At 38.6% G+C, this 21,353-nt stretch overlaps 1 long non-coding RNA gene across 3 annotated transcripts; it reads left to right on the forward strand.

Annotated features, from left to right (window-relative positions):
- The first annotated feature begins 1,925 nt into the window (after positions 1-1,925).
- On the forward strand, positions 1,926-18,273 carry LOC140118043 (uncharacterized). Of its 3 annotated transcripts, XR_011853127.1 has the most exons (5): positions 1,929-2,051; positions 4,463-4,552; positions 11,759-12,125; positions 12,212-12,285; positions 17,959-18,273. It is a non-coding gene; the product is annotated as an uncharacterized lncRNA (long non-coding RNA). The 3 variants fall into 3 exon arrangements; XR_011853125.1 differs by having other exon boundaries at positions 1,926-2,051; positions 11,759-12,285; XR_011853126.1 differs by lacking the exon at positions 17,959-18,273 and adding an exon at positions 12,793-13,161 and having other exon boundaries at positions 1,926-2,051; positions 11,759-12,285.
- Positions 18,274-21,353: the final 3,080 nt, after the last annotated feature.

A 21,353-nucleotide genomic window follows, 5' to 3' on the forward strand; every position in this document is an offset into this window, starting at 1 on the left:
TAGCACGGCGCCTGCTGGTTCCAAGGTTTTCTTTAGGTTTTCTTCTTTCTGTAAAATATTGTCAATCATTGTGCAAATGGTGGTGTTTGTTAGGAAGCATGAAAAGAAGAAAAAATGGGGTACCATTAGGCATGTGCTCCAGCACTCAATCATGTGCTGCCAGGAGCCCTGACTAATGTAGTAACCAAACAAGTACACTTAACTCTCCCTCAGATTTTCCTACACTTGTATATAAACAAATAATCCATGCAGATCGATCACAATCCCCGTCCCCCACTCCCTCAACCTCAACAGCAGGAAATGGCAGGAGAGACACTCCAAGTCCTCAAGCTGTGCCCTCATGTGTTGCACTGAAGTTTTGCATAGACAGGTATGGATAGATGGATAGATAAATAGATAGATAGATAGATAGATAGATATGGGATAGATAGATAGATAGATAGATAGAGTAAAAAGCGGGCAGCACTCTGTGGTTCCAATTTCAAAATTAAAGGTGAACTTTATTGAACAAGTGGCGACGTTTCGTTGTATAACACCTTCATCAAGCAACTAACAAGTGACCCACATTGAATATATATAGCAAAACATAGTAAGTGATTAGCATAAAGAGGTGTGTCTTAAAGTACCCGTGCAATATTATGTAATTCATCATTGTACAAACATTCAAAGGTAAAGTGCATCGATTTCAAATACATGTATATAACAATGACATTATTCGCTGTATAAATAAACTGTATAATTATACAGTACAAAGTGTAATCATAAGGTGTACAAGTGCAAAGACAAGTGTATAAAAAAGGGGTTATACTTACCCAAAAAGCTCTGGAGAGAACTCTCATGGTGGAAGCCTCACAGCTAATGTAATGTCAGCTTCTGTGGATCCAACCTGCACATGTGCATTGGTGCCCAAAGGCTGCCGAGAAGCCATCTTGGAAAAGGGCAACCAAGCCCTCAATGCAGTGTGCACCAAGGCAAAAAATAAACATCAAATGCCTTTGACAACAACTGAGACAAATGAGCATATACACATTGTCCTAAGAAAGGGGGGGGGAGTTGTAAACTACTAAAGGATTTATCTATATTAAGATGTCCGCCCTTGTTACCACGGCAACAACAAGGTGATTTATGGTAGTTAGCGCTAGGTGCCCAACATGGTGATACATCACCTAATGAAAGATAGGTTAAGCGCATAAGAATGCGCACCAGTGGGATATTTAGTGAGTATAATCACATCCCAAAGAGGTGGGAGGATACCCCGTTGGAGATGGAGCATATATCACACTCACATCCTCCAACGCGGAGATCTAAAACAACTGCAGCCGCCAACCTACATTGTCCCACATATATGTGGGTATTGAGTGGCACAATTTGAAGCTTAGACCCTACACAAGATGTAAAAAAGAAAAAACAAAGTAAAAATTGTAATGGTTCACATGAAAAATTGAGGTATCATCCACCAAGAGAGATGTCATCCATCCGATTGGGTAAAAAGATACGTCTGAACGTATATAAATGGTCAACAAATTTATCTGAAGAAATAAAAAAATGTATCTGAAGAAATAAAGATTACATAATAAATACTCATGTCGTATCTCAGTCACTTGTTACACGGACATAGCATCGATCACAAATGGATTCTTATACGCTTTACCTATCTTTAATTAGGTGATGTATCACCATAGTGGGCACCTAACTACCATAAACCTTGAATATGTGTACACCGCATAGAGGTGTATATTACTATGTTGTTGTATCTTGTTGCTGTGGTAACAAGGGTGATCCCCTTACTTATAGATCAATCCTTTAGTAGTTTACAACTCCCCCCCTTCCTTACCTAGGACAATATGCATATGCTCATTTGTCCCAGTTGTTGCCACAGGTCACTTGATGTTTATTATTTGCCTTGGTGCACACTGCATCGATGACTTGGTTGCCCTTCTCCAAGATGGCTTCTCGGCAGCCTCTGGACATCAATGCACATGTGCAGGTTGGATTACATCAGCTGTGGACCTGAGGCTCCCACCATGAGAGTTCTCTCCAGAGCTTTTTGGGTAATTTTAACCCTTTTTTACACACTTGTCTTTGCTTTTGTACACCTTATGATTACACTTTGTACTGTACGGTGAATAATGACATTGTTAAGCAACGTCGCAACATTTTCAATAAAGGAGGCAGGTCCCGCCCTCCATCTTGCTGATTGTAGTTATTTTGACAGCTGGAAACCATGGTTTCTATGGGCCAAAATATGTACTAAGTGAGGGCCGAGAGGCAAAATACTTTGAGGAATGATTCCCAGGGACACCTGGCGCAGAATATATTTTTTTTTTATCAGAATGACGGTTACACTTTAAGTATTAGACTGTCTAGTCTTTGCACCTATTTGTCAGCTTAGCTTACTCCAGAAAAATAAGAAAAATAATGTTTTGTCACATTAATTGTTAAAGTATCTTCAACATCTTATACAGATTGATAAATTGAGCACTCTATAGTAAGAGTATGTATATACTATATACAGTATTATAGTTTATACTATGACAATATAAATGTGTATGTATTTTTGCTGCATTTGGTATCTTGCAAACTGAAGTGTATGATATATTTCCTGCACTTTTTGTCAGCTTTCATTTTCCCACAGCTGTTTCTAAAATTATAGCTGAGCTCCGATTGGTTTCCATGGGCAACTAGAACAATTTTACCTCAGAAACATATGATAAATCTATAGTATCATAGTGTCCACCACATGTATAGTCTATTTGCCTAAAAGACATGTAAAATCATCTTAGGAGTAAACACTTGGCTTTGTCCTAAGCCATGTCCTGTTTCACAGAGCAACGGCTGGGATTGGGACTATGTGTATCACATCAATAACAACAATGAAGATTACAGGTTGGTGCTGCTGTTTTGCTGGGAAGCATTGAATCCTTGTGTCTTGTATAGCTATGATGAGTCCTGTCTCCTGCACTGTGGTTGGTCTGTGGTTAGTCTGTGATTCATAGACTGACTATGTTTTTTAAGCCCTTTGAACTATAAGGCTATGTATACATATGCTCTGTCAGATTATAAAACCTTGCCAAAATAGGGGGTCATTTATCTTTGAATTTTCCCCTTAATTTCTCTTATTTTTGCAACATTTCATATATTTGTGCCTATATTTTTGCGACTTTTCCACTCGCAAAACCAGATGCGTAAGACTTTTTCAGTGTTGCGCCTGATATATATAGATGTGAACGTATGAAAAAGGCGAAATTTTAGCAGAAAACAAAAAGTTGCAAAAAAAACTTCAGCCCTGGCCATGCGCAGGAAAAGCTTTACAAGAAGCTGAAGAAGAGTTTGAGACTTTTGTGCAACATTTTCATAGAAAGAAGCAAAAACCCTATAGACACAGCTGCCTGATATAAACCTCTAAGATAAGTGAATAAACAAGAAAAGACGTGAGCAAATGTCCTGACTAAAGATAAATGACTCCCGTAGAGTAGCATGTAGAGCCAGAGTCAAGTTTTTTTCCTACTGTAATATAGTAGCTGAATGCCATATTGCAGCACAATCGTTCAATATGTTGCCTTGATGTCCTGTATCCTAGGGCAACATTTTCATTGAATACATATGTATCTCCGCATGAGTTTTTCATAACACAAACAGGAAAGAAGAAGTTAGAAAGAAAAAATTTACACATTTAATCCCATCAGGGACGTAGGTTTTTGTGTTAAGTCTATCTTTGTACAAAATAAAAAAATACATTTAAAATAAGAGAAGTAGATATCTTAAAAAAGTAGAAATTATCTATTTTTTTCAATTGAGGATGGGGGCCCTCAATGGTAATTTGCTGTTGGCTATTTTTAGTGTGGATTTTGACTGAAATGCTGGGAATATTGGACATTTTGAGGAGGAAAAACATTTTTCTCCAACTTTTTCATATTTGCACAACAACTTTTGGATGGATTAGCTTTATTTATCTAACGAATCCAGTGGTTTAGACTAAAGTTAGGCTACTTTTACACTGCAGTCCAAACCTAAGGTTTAATGTATCAATTAAAATGCAAATTTTATGTAATCGGTAATGTTACATTTAGGCAGGTATACATTATCCATGCGTTTTGCGAATGGAAAAAATGATGGAGGCCAGAGTACTTTTCCTCCGTATGGATACGCAGAAAAACGCATGGATAACAGATACTTGCCAAACTGCCATAAAATTTACATTGATGTCAATGGGATTTTTAACAGATACGTTAAAAAAACCTCTGTTCTTTATCTTTTTTTTAACAGAGGTAAGGAACGGAGGTTTGAACAGTAGTGTGAATTTATCTTTAGTTGTATTGGCTATCTGTGACTTGAAAAAGTTTCAAAAAACACTGCAAAAGCTCTGCTGATCTCAGGTTGTGAACTTGGCAGGAAGAAACGGCAATCAACTTTGCAACTTTGTTGCACAAAAATGTGTGATTTTTTTCTTTTCTTTTTAAAGGCCGCAATGTTAGACTGAATGTAAGGCTAATTTCACATTACCGTCTGGATTTTCGCTTTTTTTACCTCCTTTACAAAAAGATAGCGGATGGTAAGTAAACAGTAACAAAGCTGAACATAATGGCACTGCTCACTACAGTAATAGACACTTTACTTTCACTTTCAATGCAATGGGGCAGATTTACTTACCTGGTCCTGTCACAATCAAGCCGCGTGTTCTCCGACGAGGATTCGGGTCTTCCGGCGATTCACTAAGGTCGTGTGCCCGATGTCCACCAGGTGTCGCTGCTGCGACTAGGTCTGCCGGAGTTCACCTGGTTCTTCTCGGTGCATGTGAGTGCTTGATTTTGCGACATTCTTCGTTTTTTAAATTCCGCAGGTTTTTTTAATCCATCGGGTGCACAAAGAAACAAAAAGTTTTTGTATATGAAATGTCCGGGAGTTACTGTATGCTGAAGCCATGTGGTCAGGCAGGAAATAATTGTGCATGTCTGGCCATTGCTGCCAAAATGTGAGGTGGTCCGAGGAAGCTATCTAGCTTCTAAGGGACAACATGACTACATTTATGAGAAATTATCATCACACAGGAACATTTTTTTTAATAACATCTAATTGAAGAATTAAATTAAATGTGAATGCTCACATGGGAATACCCCTTTAATGGGGCACATTTACTAAGAACAATGCCAACTGCGCTATGAGCAGTTTGCCTGTGTAGAATACAGTGTGTACCAGATTCATGATTTGTATCTCACATTTTTTATGAATCGGGTGCCCCCTGCACTGCTTCAACAGAGTGCATCATTTTTTACCGTTCAGGTTCACCTTTAACAGAAATGTGACCATGGTCACACAGGTGCACGGCTCATTATAACACACAGCTCTGATTACTCTCTGTGATATAACGAGCCGTGCACCTGTGTGATCATGGTCAGATTCATGTCCACTTGAATTAAACATTGAAGCTTTCTATAGAAGGACAGCAAGCAGAGATCTAGAAAATAGCGAGGAGTTAATACAGAAAGTATATTGGAAAATCATATAATTTTTCATCATACAAACAATAACATTAATTTGCCGAAGTGGGAATACCCCTTTAAGTATTGATCTATACTATAAAATATTATGCATTATTTATTCAGCATGCTGAAAGTATAACAAATAAAGAGATTTATCAGAAGTGTCTGAGGGTACAACTGTGCTAGTTGCCAATTGCAACCATTCAGAGCTCAGATATTATTACCCCACAGCAGTTTATAAAATGAAAGTTGAGCTATGCTTGGTTGCCATGAGCAACTAGAATAATTTGCTCTCAGACACTTATCTCCTCCTGTATAATTACTAACAATAACTTCAGTTTTTTATACCATATTGACTCAAAATAGTACCAATACAAATTGCAAATCCTGCAAAAGGTAAACCCTTGCAGAACTCTATTGAAGGACAAATAAAAAGGTTAATGCTCTAAGGACACCAAAATCAATGTTTTTAGTACAACATAAAATATGTAAAAGATTTATTCACCTACAAAATAAAGGGAACACATTATTAATACTGGACACTGCATAAACATAGTAGCAAAATTTTATTTTTTTTCCATCTCACTAGAAAATATATGATATAACCAGTTATACCTTTTTTGTATTGCTTCTATAAGAAATAAAAAGAGTATATCAGAATATTGCTGTTTGAAGGTATCATAAGATTTATCTTTACATTGTGCACATGTAGTGTAATGGCTGCAGAAGTTACCCCAGCAGAAATTTTGCAGCTATTCTGCAGGCCTCCGAAACAAGCCAAAATGTTTTTTTATCACGGCAGATGGGTGGAGCTCACCACGATCTGTGTATGGGATTTTTAGAAATCCCATATATTATACTGATACTGTATAACACTGCGGATTTACTGCAATGAAATTCAGAACCGCAAAGTCTGCAGGTAAGATGCCACATTAGTGGATGCCACGTTGTGGTTTTTCAGCTTGTTTGTGTTGGCATTTATTACGCACAAAAACCTTTTACTGGCATTTTATATTTAGCAATTCAAGAGATCCATAGAAAAAGTGCTAATGAAATCTTATTCTATGCTATGACAAAAAAAGAAAGAATAGGGAAATATAAAAAATAATATGTTTTGTTTTTTAATATATTGTTTATTGGTGTTACAGACACATTTAGCAAATAAATCTGTTAACTTTAATGAGTCTATTCAAATATTTGTGTTCAGGGACCATTGGGCCTCTGGAAAAAACCTAAGGGGATGTTCTATTTTTGTTCTGCTTGGTCATAAAAGTCAGTCCCCCACCAGACAGTAGAGCCTAATGAAAATACCCAGTTATAATAGCAGTGGTTATTCACAAACAGTGGGAGCTAAAGAAAAAAATGCACTCAGGGCGGTGGTACCAATTAACCTCTTGCCCTTGATCGGGACCCTTTTCTGTTTTAGAATTTTATCTTTTTGCGCCTCTCCTTCCAAAAGCAAATGAATTGTTCTGTTTACAAAGATGTATGAGGGCACTATTCAATATTCCATACAATGTACTGAAGCTGGAAAACCAAAAATGTGGTGAAATTGATAGAAAAAATGTGTTTGTGTGATTTTCTTGTGGGCCCTGTTTTTATGGCTTTCACTGTATGGTCCAAATTTCACATCCCCTTTATTTTTTAGGTTATTATGATAATAGAGATTGTTGCCCCCTGATGATGCGACAGGGTCTCTGCCTGCAGTACTTTAATGCATGACACTTTGTGCAGATCACGATTGAAGCAGACTGCGCCCGTATTGTCAGGCTTTAAACCACTCCATACATCCTTAACATCCTATTCATTTACATTGTCACACTGTCACATTCAGTCTTCTAGACATTGACTCAACAGCTAGCACACTTTGATTCAACATGAACATAGTTTCTACAGATCTGTGTGTAAGCTGACTTACCTGGCAGCAAATTATAGAGTAGATGCTATTCCTGCCTGTGATTGTGGCTGGGCATTCTTTCCCTATTGTCATTATCAGGGAGGCAGAGCTCATTGTCATATATTGACATAAAATTAAATTTACCATACAAACCCCAAATATTTTATATCAACGTGTCCTTAACAGCCCGTGCTATAAAATGAAATAATTTTTGAGCCTGAAAATTGAATCCCGTGAAAAAGTGTAACAACGCACCAGAATTTATTATTTTTACCTATCTCGTCCCATTGATAAAATTTGATATCAAGAAAGTATATGTTACAACATGTCCCACTAAAAACAAGCCCTCAACCAGCTTCATAGACAAAAAGGTGTTATGCCGCTAGCTGACATTCTACTATATGCGCTGGCATCGGCACACACCATGATTTCAGCGAGAGGCTGGTGCCTGCGACGGACAGCGCGGGGACACGGAGCTGATGCCGGAGCATTGTTGTATAGAAGAGGACCTGCGGGAGCGGCGTCGGAAGGTGAGTGCACTGTTTGTTTTTTTCCTACAAGCATTACAGGCAGGGGCTGGCAGGCTATATACTAGAGGGGCAGGCAGGCTATATGCTACAGGGGGCTGCCAGGCTATATACTATAGAGGGCTGGCAGGCTATATACTACAGAGGGCTGGCAGGCTATTTACTACAGGGGGCTGGCAGGCTATATATTGGGGAGGCTGTGACCAATGCATTTCCCACCCTCGGCTTATACTCGAGTCAATAGGTTTTTCCAGTTTTTGTGTTAAAATATAGGGCTATCGGCATATACTAGTGTCTGCTTACATATACTCAACTATATACAGTACTCACCTCCGCTCCTCTTCATTTTGATTCCAACGATTTTGGTTGCTAGTCTTGACATGCCATGATCACCTAGAAAACAAATTTATAATAAGCAGCACGGAGCGTGGGGACAAGATGTCCGGCACTCCAGGATGCTATTTATTCACTCCCTCCCACCTCCCTCTCCCATGCTCCCAGTGTGAATTCACACCTCTCGTGTGACGTCACCATACTCTCACTGCATAGGAAGACACAGGATGGATTAGTAAAGAGAGAATTGACATTTCATGCAGTTAGCGAGTGTGCCTAAAGAGATGAGTTTGATGAGCATGTTTGAAACTGTCTGAAAATGGCAAAATATTTCTTAAATATCACCAATTTTTTTAATTTTTTAAATAAATAAATGCAAAACATATCAGCCACAATTTAATGCTAACATGTCATGAAAAAAATCTCAAAATCACTTTGGTAAGTTAAAGCAATGAACTTCAGATTACTGAGCCTTAAAGGACATCAACCACCAGAATGTAGGATTGTAAACCAAGCACACTGACATGCTGCTGTGTGCCCCCTATGGCAGGATCCACTCTTCTTTTATCGTATTATTCCCTTTTTTTTTTTAAAGCTTTTAAAATTATGCAAGTTAGGGGCTTTAGGCTTCATAGGTATTAATGGAGCCTGGAGTCCCTCACGTTAATTTGCATAATTGTTAAATCCTATAGGGCATGAGAAGATAAAAGAAGCGCAGATCCTGCCAGAGGAGGCACAAACCAGTCAGTGGGCTTGGTTTACAGCCCTTCATCCTGGTGGTAGATGTCCTTTAAGTCTCAAAATGGCTGTATCCTTAAGAGGTTAAATTACAGTTGCTTTTTGCATAGAAAATAAAATCAGTTCATAAAACCTAAAAATATTTTAAAAAGCTGTGTACGCTGCTATGTATTTTATTTTTTGTTTGCCCGTTTGTTTGCTTTTATTGCATTTACTAAGCAGCTGGTGATTGCTTTTAACAACTGAAATATATGTCAAACTTTCATTTACTTTCTTTCTGCTGTGTTTAGTTTAACTTAGACACTGTGGCTTGGTCACAGGCTCGAGGCTCCCATAGGAAATCATCTTACTTAAATTTCAGAACAGGTGGTGCAATTAATTATTTTGGTACTGTAATACAGCAAAATGTGCCCAGCTAATGCAATGCGTTTGCACTCAAATGGACACAGATTTCTCAGCTGCAAGAAGCAATAACAAGTGTAATTATTTTATGTTTAAGGAATTAAACTGTAATAACCGAGCCTGAGTGGCCAAATTTTTTTTTCAAAATTAAATGTTAGCTAGCAAACTGCAATTTGATTAGCATATATAGTTTGCAGTATCTATAGGTTACACCAGCCGGCATTTGCACCTAAAGTAAGTTTTGCAAGAGCCTGTATTTAGTTGTTGTGGGACATGTATCAAATTGGTAAGTGATACATATAGAGCAGCTACACATTTGCCATGTTACTCCACTTTCTTAACCAATACCTTATTAGGATTAGGATTGAAAAATGTGTGATTTTTTTTTTTTTTTAAATAGCTGCTTAGGTAAAGCTGGTGTAAACTGTGACAAACAAAGCATGTTACATGTAGACGCCAGACCGCCATAGAAGTCAGTTGGTCTGCCCGCACTGATGATATTTGTGTGCAGTCTGTTTTTTTTTTTCAGATTATGTAAATGTTTTGGTGGCTAAATTGTTGTAAAACAGGTGAAAATCAATAACATGGATATGATACGGACAAAACACAAACTACATGTGAACACGTTTTTTTGGTGGCACCAAACGGACATCTAAATGAGCACATAGCCTTATAAACTGCAATTATTTTTATCAGACTGGGGTACAGGGTTTGATGTTTCTCCTGTGCTTCTAATATAGATGACAGTTTACTGTATGTTTGAATGGAAAAACGATTTCTGCTTTTAATAATGTACAGTATTCAAATGCTTATGAAGAAAAAGGCTTTCTTCTTTTTGCATGATGTCGCAGGTTTATGTTGACAAACTGTAACTTGAAAGGATAATCAGGAAAAAAATGGTAAAATCTTATTATTAGTTAATGGATTACAATGGCAAATAAATAACTACTCACTCATTAACCCCTTATGACCTATGCTTCTTTTTAGCCTAGTGACCAGACTCGATTTTTAGAATCTGCCCTGTGTCACGATAATTGGTTATAACTTCGGAACGCTTTAACATATCCAGTTGATTTTGAGACTGTTGTCTTGTGACATGTTGTACTTGATGTTAGTTGTAAAATTTAAGTGATAGGTTTTGCGTTTCGTTCTAAAACAAATAAAAATTTGTCAAAAGTTTGGAAAAATTCTTCATTTTCAAAGTTTGAAACGTTCTGCTTTGCAGGCAGATAGTTACACTGCCCAAAAAGCTTGATAACTAACATTTTCGGAATGTCTGCTATATGTTGGAATGATATTTTATGCGTTCTCTCATTTTTCTGAGGCTTAGATGTTATGAGGCTTAGAACTTTAGGTGCGATCTTTCTCATTTTCATGAAAATCGCCAAAACTCAGCTTATATCAGTGACTTTCAAAGGCCTAGATAATAGTAAAATGTTAGACAACTTCTATTTAGTTTATTAACCCTTTAAGTATTTCACATGGGTTCAAGCAAAATGGAAGTGCGATTTAGAAACTTTTGAATTTTTTTTGTAAAATACATTCATTTAGGCCAAAACTGACACTTACATAATGAATTAAATGATGAAACGCACTGCAAAGTTTGATGCCCAATTTCGGTGGTGGTAAACTGCTGTATGGGCACATGGACATATTTTTTTGGTAATGTAGACATATGAAGGCTTATTATTTGCAGGATGAGGTACACTGTACAGATAATTCATTTTGGGGATCAGTAGCTTATTCATGAGATTTTTTTAACTATTTCAAGGGGGACACAAACAAAATTATACATTTTTAATTTGAACTTTTAGCACTTTTTTTCCCCCACTCCAATAAGTTAAAAATAATATTTTAACTTTATCAACAACTTTTTAGGGACATAACTTCTGTATTTTTCTGTTGACAGATCTGGTTGGCTTCATTTTTGTAAAAAGAGTTGTTCTTTTCAGTGGTATTATATGAGGGTGCATAACTTTTTTTGATCAATTTTTAGAACATATTTTGTGAGGGTATTTGATGAAAAATTGTACTGTGTATACTCGTGTATGAACCGAGTTTTTCAACATAAAAAATGTGCTGAAAAACCTCACCACAAGTCAATAAAAAAATTATTTGGTTTTTTTACTTAAATTTAAAAAAAATTAAAATTGGTGGTAAAGAGGCCTCTGCTTATACTTGGATGGTTTTTTTTTTACGCCGTTCACCAAACAGGTTAAATATTGATTTAGATTTATTGTACAGATTAATATGGACACGATGTTACCAAATATGCGTTTTTTTTGTTTTATATACTTTATTTGCATTTTGTTTCAGTTATTTAATTATTACTATAAAATGATTTTTACTGTTTTTTTTTTACTTTTTTAAAATTTCTCCAGACTTAGGCTTGACGCATGCTCAGTTAGTCACGTCCTGCTCAGTGAGCCGCGTCCTGCCAGGAGGCGGAACCTGGCGTGAAGAGGAGCCGGAAGCCTCAGGGCACAAGCCTTACAACGGGGCTGCAGCAGGATGGATTGGATCCCCCGATCCACAGGGACACACTTGCACGCCGCGGTCATACTTCACCGTGCCGTGTTAGGGGTTAAACACCCAGGATCTGAGTTTTTCCAATCCCGGGTGTTAGTGCCACGTCTCGGCCAATGTACCTCAATCTGACACACCATCGTAAAAAGGCGCCGCATCAGAAGAAGGACCCTTAATGGCCGCCATAAAAACACAATGCATTGGTCATCAAGGGGTTAAAGGGTATGTTTTCTTTGTAGTGTCTCACTTTACAGAATTTATAAGTAAGGTCTAGTTTACCGCTTACTTTAAATTTATTTTTGCATAAGTTATTACGAGCCAAAATGAATTCTGGATACAAGAAAAGAAAGATTTACACCTGCTCTGTGTATGTGCATCCAAGGTAAGTCCTATAAAAAGAGTCCTTATGTAGACAGTATAAAAAGTCAAGTTTTATATATTTTTAACATAATAAACTGTAGAAGTGCAGTGTTAGTGAGTTCGATTTAAATGTCATTATGACCAGAGAGTTAAAATTGTAAATAAAATTATTTGCATATTTTCTCAACTTCTATTTCATTAGCTTTCTAATAAATTGTATAGAATATTGAATGCGGCTATTACAAAATACAACTTGCAAATAAATATTTACAGCTATGTGACTTGCAGCATAAAAAGTGTTTGCTTGTGGAAGGCAGGTAGTAAAAGTAAAACAAATATTCCAAAAAAAATTGCCCTGACAAGGGGCTGTAGAACATGCTTTAATTGTTAGTAACCAACTTGTTTTGGGCCAAGACGTAGAAGCACTGCTCCATGTTTAATGTAATACTGTATACCAGCACAAACAATTTACAGTAAGCCAGCTTTCAATGGTGTTGGCTTCATGATTTTCTTTGTTTTACAACCACAGGAACTGGGAACTTTGCAGTGATTGGTGGGCATATAACAAGAACACTTTGAAATAAAAATGTTGCAAACTATCCTCCCTTTGTGTAAGATATTTATTGCCTCTCCTGCTTTTTTTTCATCCTGTGTTTGGCGTAGGACTGGTAGGTTCTGCATGAACTTCTACCCTCTAAACCCCAGCCAAAATGTAATAAATATTCTATGGGTAATGAATGAATTTTTTTTAAAAAGGTCTTTGGCAATGAATAATGCTTTATTTTTATACAGGTTAAAGTGAATATGTGAATATAATAAATATTGCTTCACTTGCATATGGAACAGGGTACACTGTGACGTTTAAGAAGATGTGCCCACTTTCTCACTCATTATATAACACATTGGGGGTCGCGTTTTCCCGATGTGTTACCCGAATATTTCTGCGCCAATTTCCCCTGAATTGCCCCGGGATTTTGGCGCACGCGATCGGATTGTGGCGCATCGGCGCTGGCATGCACGCGACGGAAATTGGGGGGCGTGGCCGAACGAAAACCCGACGGATTCGGAAAAAACGCCGCATTTAAAACAAAAAATCTGTCGCGGAGCATGCACTTACCTTCACTCAGGCCGAGCCGGTGAACTCCAGTGCGTTCCAATGCTTGTCAGCGCAGCAGTGCCACCTGGTGGACGGCGGAGGAACTACCTTAATAAATCCCGGCCGGACCCGAATCCAGCGCAGAGAAGGCGCCGCTGGATCGCGAATGAACCGGGTAAGTAAATCTGCCCCATTATTACATTCACATTAGTCTCATTATATACATACAGTGATTATGCACATAATCAATTTTCTTACCTTGCATATACTTAATATATATCTAGTGTGTAAACAATGGGGAGGAATATATGTAGACTGGAATTTTGCATGCCATAAGCCCCCCACCACCATCACCACCAGCTCACAACATTCTGTACCTACTAAGAGGCTTTGGGCTCCTAGTAAATCTGGAAACCTTCTGTGCCAGATCATACCGTTTTGACTAGGTATGACTTGGTGGAGATTTTAGTTATAGTCTGCAACAGATTTCTGGTGGAGACTATAGTAAATACAGACGGTCCTCTTCTGACCAAGGACTACAATATTGAGTCTGATGAGGTCAAAAAGAGAAGCACAAGACCAGATTCCCTTGACAGAACACAGTGCCATGGACAGGAGTACTTGTATAATCATGAAATATGACAGAATCCAACCGACAGATACCAGCCAAATGATGTCTTCTGCTGCAGGTATTCCATAAGCTCTTTATGTTAGACATTGTGGAAAATATTCTAGTCACTCTTTGGAGGAATGTTAGTAGGGAAGTGTCACTGAAATTGTGGAGTTTCTTACAGCTGTCATCTTATGAAGAAGGAGAACTATGGTTCCTTATACCGTATGCATAATATCACCTGACTATAGTTCCTGAGTATATTACCCATTGGTTATACTGTATAATACAAAATATTTTTTCCCCTCTTCATTATGGGCATGTCTTATGGTTTGTGTCCTTCTGTCCAAATAATATGGTATATTATGCAACTAAAAGCTGCTGTTATGTGCTATTCTTTTTTTAATCCCATATGATGTTGATTTTTACTGTAAGTTGTACACTCTAGTTTCAACCTTTACTATTCAGATATTACTGTAGTTGTGCTACAACAAAATTAATATTGTGCAAAATTATATTTGAGAATATATATACTTATATGATTTAGTGTTTAAATCAGAAATCAGGAATGGATTCTAAAAACAGCAAAAATACCATCTGTTCATTTTAATAGGCAAAACACAAATTTGACAGTTTACTGACAATCAGTTTCATTGCCAGAAAAGTCCTATTTCAAGCACTGAACTCTTAGACCAGTGGCACATCACTGTAGTGAGTCTGTGAAAACTGACCTTGCAATGCCTGTCTTTCATGGACCAAAGGACAGGACTCAGAGCATCATAGTAATAAATGATGAATGGGTGTAATACATGAGTCCTGTGCTCTGCACTGTGGTTAGTCTGTGACATCTGAGCAGTGCAAAGTCCATTTTTTCCAGGATGTGCAGTGTGGTACCAGTATTAGGCATGCACCATGTGACTTGCCCATGGTGGTAGCCAAGGTCCAGGTACAGGAACAGAGAGCGTTCTCGGAGTCAGGAACAAGCTGATATAAAGGGCAGGCGGCAGAGGTGCTAAGTGAGGGTCAGGTCTGAGGTCACAACAGGAGGTCAGGATACAAAGAACAGGAATCACAACAGGAAGCTTTCTCTCAGGCATGTAGTTAAAGATCCAGCAGGGGTTGATGGAAGCAACTGGCTTAAATAGAAAACCCGATAGTAGCCAGCGCCAACCAGCGGTGTGCTAGCCCTTCAAATCTTCTAAAGCCGGCGCTTGGGAGAGATAACGTGTGTGCTGACCGGCTGGGACAGAAGCAGGAACCCAGAGAAGTAAGTGAGGGCTGTGGAGGGCGCCGCCACGGAGAGGGGCACGGGTGTGGCTGCGATACGAGACGTGGACACCCGTGACACCCAAAAATAAAACTTTTATGAACAGTCACATTCGTTAGAAAACAATATGGAGTCATATGGGCTCATAGTGCTTATATTACAACGTCACTTTGCCCCTTTGTGTGCACCTTAATCAGCGGGTAGCTACGAAGATACTATTGTACCTCTAGGGATTTTATAATATGTATTGACAACAATAAAGTGTTTTCAATTTTTATATATGTTTATAGTCTGGCATTTCTTTCTGGGGGGTGTACCCTAGAGGTACAATAGGATAAAAAACAGTTACATTCAGTAAGATTGCTCCTTTAAGCCCCAGCCCCAAAGTACAGGAGATGCAATACAGGAGATCTGCGTCCACGTAAGAGGAATCTAAGCAGACAGGAATACCTATCCAACCATAGGACTGAGTGTTTGGTCATATTCAATGCCAATCAAAAAATACACCAGCACAACTAATATAGACAGTTAAGAATTATATCGGTGAAAGGCTGTCATTTTGTTAACATAATTGAATTATAAAATGTGTTATTTTGTCTTTGTGGGAATTCCACTTTAAGTACATAAAGACGGGGTAGCTTCAACAAGAAAGTGTGTGAGTTGTTATAGCTCACTTTATGGAACAGCAATTTTCTTATAGTTATCTCTTAATTGCAGGTGTAACTGCAGTTCACATCCGCATAGAAGGGTTATCACTGTCCCATGTTGGGATGATAGATAGTCCCAACATTATCATCTAACTCAAATTGGAAATAGACTGCTGAGTAAAACAATGTTTCTAGCCCCCAAAATGTTTTGACCAGTTAGCATGGCTTCAACAGGAGAATTTGGCTAATATGGCGGTGTGACTTAGTTGGGCATAAAATGTCCCTTTTAGCTTACTATATCCATTCTATGGTCAGTCTGGGGGGGGGGGCATGAACAAGGGTTATCTCCCAATGGTATTCCCACTCTTTCTAGAGCTATCTTCTATAGTTTGCACTGGTAAATGTGGTTATCATGAGCACAGGACTACATTTCACCACAGCTCACTGAAGTGCTATAGAAATGGTCCACTCATAGCAAGTGTTGCTTGGCTTATATAAGCAAGTAGCTGGACTATATATGGAAGTTCAGCATAATAGAAGGTTATCACTAGTTACATTCAGAATTAAGTCTTGAGAGTCCTCATACAACAACATCACTAGTGTTATCTGAGGTGCTGGGCTCACCTAGGACATGATGAATATGCACAATGCATAGAGAAATCTAGTCCAGCATTACACTGAGCTATATTTTGGATACTTTTCAGCAAGTCAACTTTGGCAATACCTGAACCCTGAAAATGTTGAAGGTATGTTGTTGAGGAGAGGGTCAAGCCCTGCGCTTCCACATTTCATGTCTCCGGAGTGTGCAAAGCCACTATGAGATGACCTGCTGCTGATGGCTCAGTAAATTAGCTATATCACGATTTTTGGGTCTTGAAGTTTATTCATTTGTTTGGCTGGGGAATAGATGTGGAAATCTGAAAGCTTTTAGATGGGAGTTAAGGGGCATTACAATCTCCCTGCAACCGTGACCTTGTCTGTGGCTGTCACCGTTCAATGTATTCCACTTCTTCATGGTGTAAATCATGGGTCTCCTGACACAGGAGTAGGGTACTCCTAACCAGGCTTGGGCGCTGCAGAAGCTGTCCAACCCCGGGCCCAGCTAGTGAGGTTTTCCCAGAGAGCTAACTGGGAGCTCCGGTTCATAACTTTGCTGTGTGTAGGGGTGTTTTGAACACAGCCCACACACCCTTTCTTCTTTTTTCACTCCTGATGGAGTTGGGCCATTGATAAGATAGGAGGGTGAAGAGAGAGTGCTTGGCTCCAGCAACACAGAGCATGGTTTGTAACGTTCTTCCTCTACATATCTGCAAATAGTCACAGATGGCCAATACAACTAACTTTAGTCCAAACAGCTGGTTACATATATAAATAAACAAAGCAAATCCATCCAAAAGCTGTGCACTACAAGTTGTGGTGATAATATGCAAAGGTTGCATAAAAATATGCAAAACACAAACTGCACAAAAATGTGCAACTTTTTTTGCACTAAAATTGGAAAGTAAAAAAAATCATAAATCTCCCCCACTATTTTTTGTTTTAATTTATATTGTGTGATTTTGTGACATAAAGGAAGTATGGCTATGCTGTAAACTACAATAGCACCAGGCATATACTGTAATTAATATGCAACAGCACCAGTATCTTTTAATCCTCTCAATACACATATACCTTTGAAGGTCCCTCAATGACATCATGGGGAGCGACAATCTAAGCAAATATGGCAACACTCACACCGGTCGCAGGTGTTACTGGTGGGTGTTTACTGCAATATTTATCAAACACCCACCTTGTATGGAGAAGGCTAAGCCTGCAGCCGATGTGTGTACTAATATGTCACACGTCAGTAAGGGGTCAAAATTGGTCATAGAATTTATTTGTAAATATCATCAGTTCATGGTACAAATATGAATACATTGCTTGCTCACTCTCTCTGTCTGTCTGTAGTGTAATCTTTCTTGCTTTTATATTCATTTGTTTACAGACACATTAAATAGAAAACTGAGAGAGGACTGAGATGAAAGCAAAACATTGGTTACATTACTATTCCTGATGTTATATTTATTTGTTTACAGGCTTCATACCTCTGTACCAGAAACTCCGAGGCCTACTTGAACCTTTCACGAGTAAAGCACATTTGGCATTTCCTCCTGCAGACAGCAATGCGAATTAACTAATGAAAATGGACATATCTACTTTACTGCATGAGTCTCATGATCTGCCTCATTCTCTAACTGTCTATTCAGTTGAACCTTGATGTTAGTGAAGTGATAAAAGGAAGTACAAATGGAAGTAAAATAAATTGTGTCTTGAAGGTATTTGTGAATTGTGCTGAAAAGACTTTCATGAATATAAAACACACAGGAAATCATGATCATGCCCACGTTTTATGCTACGGCTATTGTAAAAAATGCATTTTTATGCTATAACCTTCTAAAACTAATTTAACACTTTGGTTTTTTCAGAGATTGAAACTTAATTAACAGTCATTTACAGTATATAGAACAATTTCCTGTACTGTTGTGTTGATACACGATAACTTTCACCATTGCTATATAGATGCTTTTTACCATTGATTGGTAAATATACATCCTATTACTTCCGTCATTCAGGCTGTTCATATGTAAAAGAGAGACATGCTGGGGAGACATAATCTGTAAGCTCCCAACAGTCTTATGCTCATAAACATAATCCATTTAAAAATTAAAAGCCCTTACACATACCTCCCAACATTTGGGAAAAGGAAAGAGGGACAAAATGGCGGCACGCGTAGCGTGCCGCGGCGATCCCCCTAAGCCACACCCCCAATCACTCCCTGGCCACGCCCCAAATTTTAGCCATATTAAAAATAATAAAAATCATAATTAAAAAAAAAAAAAAAATTATCCTTATTGGGATTTGAACCCAGAACCTGCAGTGTCCATGTACAATAATAACACAGCGCCTCAACCCACTGAGCTATAACCTCAGTGATTAACAAGTGGAGAATTTTGGTAACTAAGAACTATATACTGCCTTGGTATATAGGGAGGGATCTTCTCAGATTATTGTAATTATTGAGACTATTATTATTATTATTATTATTATTATTATTGAGATGATTATTATTATTTTTACCATTATTAATAATCATCTCCATAATAATAAAATTTATAATAATAATAATAGTCTCAATAATTACAATAATAATCTCTGAGAAGATCCCTCTCTATATATCAGGGCATTAGTCTGTGTCACAGTGTAAATGGCAGATAACATGTCTTACTTACCAGAAATCCCCAGCTCTGTATCACTGGGCTTATAGCTCAGTTAGTTAAGGCTCCTGTCTATGGTGCAGAGGGTCCCAGGTTCGAATCTCAGCCTGGCCAAAACTTTATTTAATTTAATTATATAAAGAGCTTGTGTCTGGGGAAGCCCTGGAGACCATATATGGACAGATAGAGATCTGAGCTGATGACGTGGTCCCTGCTCTCTCAGCTAAGCCGACACTTCTCTGAAAAGGATTCCCTCCCGATGTCTGCTCTGGGGAACCCTAGGAGATGCAGCGACCATATATGGACAGATCTGAAGCTGATGACGTGGTCCCTGCTCTGCGCTAAGCCCGACACTTCTCTGAAAAGGATTCCCTCCCGATGTCTGTAGAAGCCATTCTGTACTGTGAGTTCAGACTTTCAAAGTATTTACTATGCGGACACAGCGCCGGGACACAGCGGGACCTGGGGGGGAAATCCGTGACAATATCATAGCTGCCCGTGACGCGGGGCAGGGGTACGAAAAACGGGAAAGTCCCGTCAAAATCGGGACGGTTGGGAGCTATGCTTACAATCAAAATTAAATACAGTGTTTAAGAAAAACAACTAAACAGAATCTGAAAACATTAAACCCACTCAAGCTCCGCAAGTGACCTAAAGACTAAGGTAAGCAGAGTTTTATATTTTTATTATTACTGCACTTTAGACCTACTCAATAAATTAGCCTAAGGGCTGGAGATGGTATAGGAGATGGTATATTACTGGTGACCTGGAGATGGTATATCACTGGGGGCTGAAGTTGGTATATTCCTGGTGACCTGGAGATGGTATATTAGTGTGGGTCTAAATATGGCATATTACTGGGGATTGGTTATGATAATTAGGGTTTACTGCAAATAAATTACTGCATAAAAGGATGCTGCATATCAGTTCAAACTACCGTGTATAAGTTGTGTTTTTCAGCACAGAAAGTGCTGTCCCTGTCACCAGGGACCTCATTTCACTAAAGACAGGTTACAGAAGCCCATCACACCTGCAGTGCAAATATGCCTTTCTGTCTATTCTAAGCATTAGTATTACAATATAATTGTGTGCTATAACTTACATGGCTTAGGCCAGTGATGGCCAACCTATGACACGCGTGTCAGTGCTGACACGCATAGCCATTTTCAGTGACACACGGCCACCGGAGAGTTAAGTTTCATCCTCGGCTCCTACACGGCCAGGTGCAGTAGTCGGGAGGTTGAGAGATTGTCCAGCACATTGTAATAAATAGATGATGTGGAAAATCCCCATATACTGGCATACTGTAGTATCGCAGTACATGGTAGGATCAATCACACAACCTAGGATTAAAGTACCCTAGAAGTTAAATAATTATACATATTTGTTATTTAAACTATAAATATCACAAAATTATGTTTTTTTTTGTCAAGGTGACACACCACCCGAGTTATGCTCGGTTTTTTGGCGAATTTTGACACCAAGCTCATAAGGTTGCCCATCACTGGCTTAGGCTTTAGTTTGGATGCATTTAAAAAAAAACGTGTGACTTGTCTGTGCTGCAGACTGATCAGCTCTTGACCCCCACTTTTGTAAAGCTACTACCTCTTGCTCCTTCACAGAACTCACAGCCTGGTGCCGGAGCTCATTTTTGTTAGTGTTTTAAACCGCTGTATCGCGGTTTAAAACACTTTTTAAACTTTATAGCCGGCGCAGGGAGGTAAGGGCTTGGCGCTTACCATGTGCACGACCATGCGCATGGCTACATAGGAAGTGAAGGAGAGCCGCGCGCATGGTAAGCGCCGAGCGCGTACCTCCCTGCGCTGGCTATAAAGTTTAAAAAGTGTTTTAAACCGCGATACAGCGGTTTAAAACACTAAAAAATAAGCTCCGGCACCAGCTCACCCTGAGCTGGTGCTCGGTATTTCCATCTGAAACCTGCCACTTCAAGTGGTAGGTTTCCTTTAATGGGCTTCTGTAACCTGTCTTTAGTGAAAATGATGTCCCTGGTGACAGGTTCTCGTTAAGTTCACCATGTTGGAGCTAAAGTAACCTACAATTTGAATCCTCCACTATACTAACTGAACCCAAGTAGTTTTGAGATGTTATAAATTCTTTTGTACTCAGTGCTCAGGCATATTGTTACAAACAGATAGGGATACAGATACATGCAGTTACATATACACATTGCACAGACAATAGACTATGTTTCATTT

The sequence above is a fragment of the Engystomops pustulosus genome, chromosome 2 (assembly GCF_040894005.1).
Source record: "Engystomops pustulosus chromosome 2, aEngPut4.maternal, whole genome shotgun sequence".
NCBI classification, from domain to species: Eukaryota; Metazoa; Chordata; class Amphibia; order Anura; family Leptodactylidae; genus Engystomops; species Engystomops pustulosus.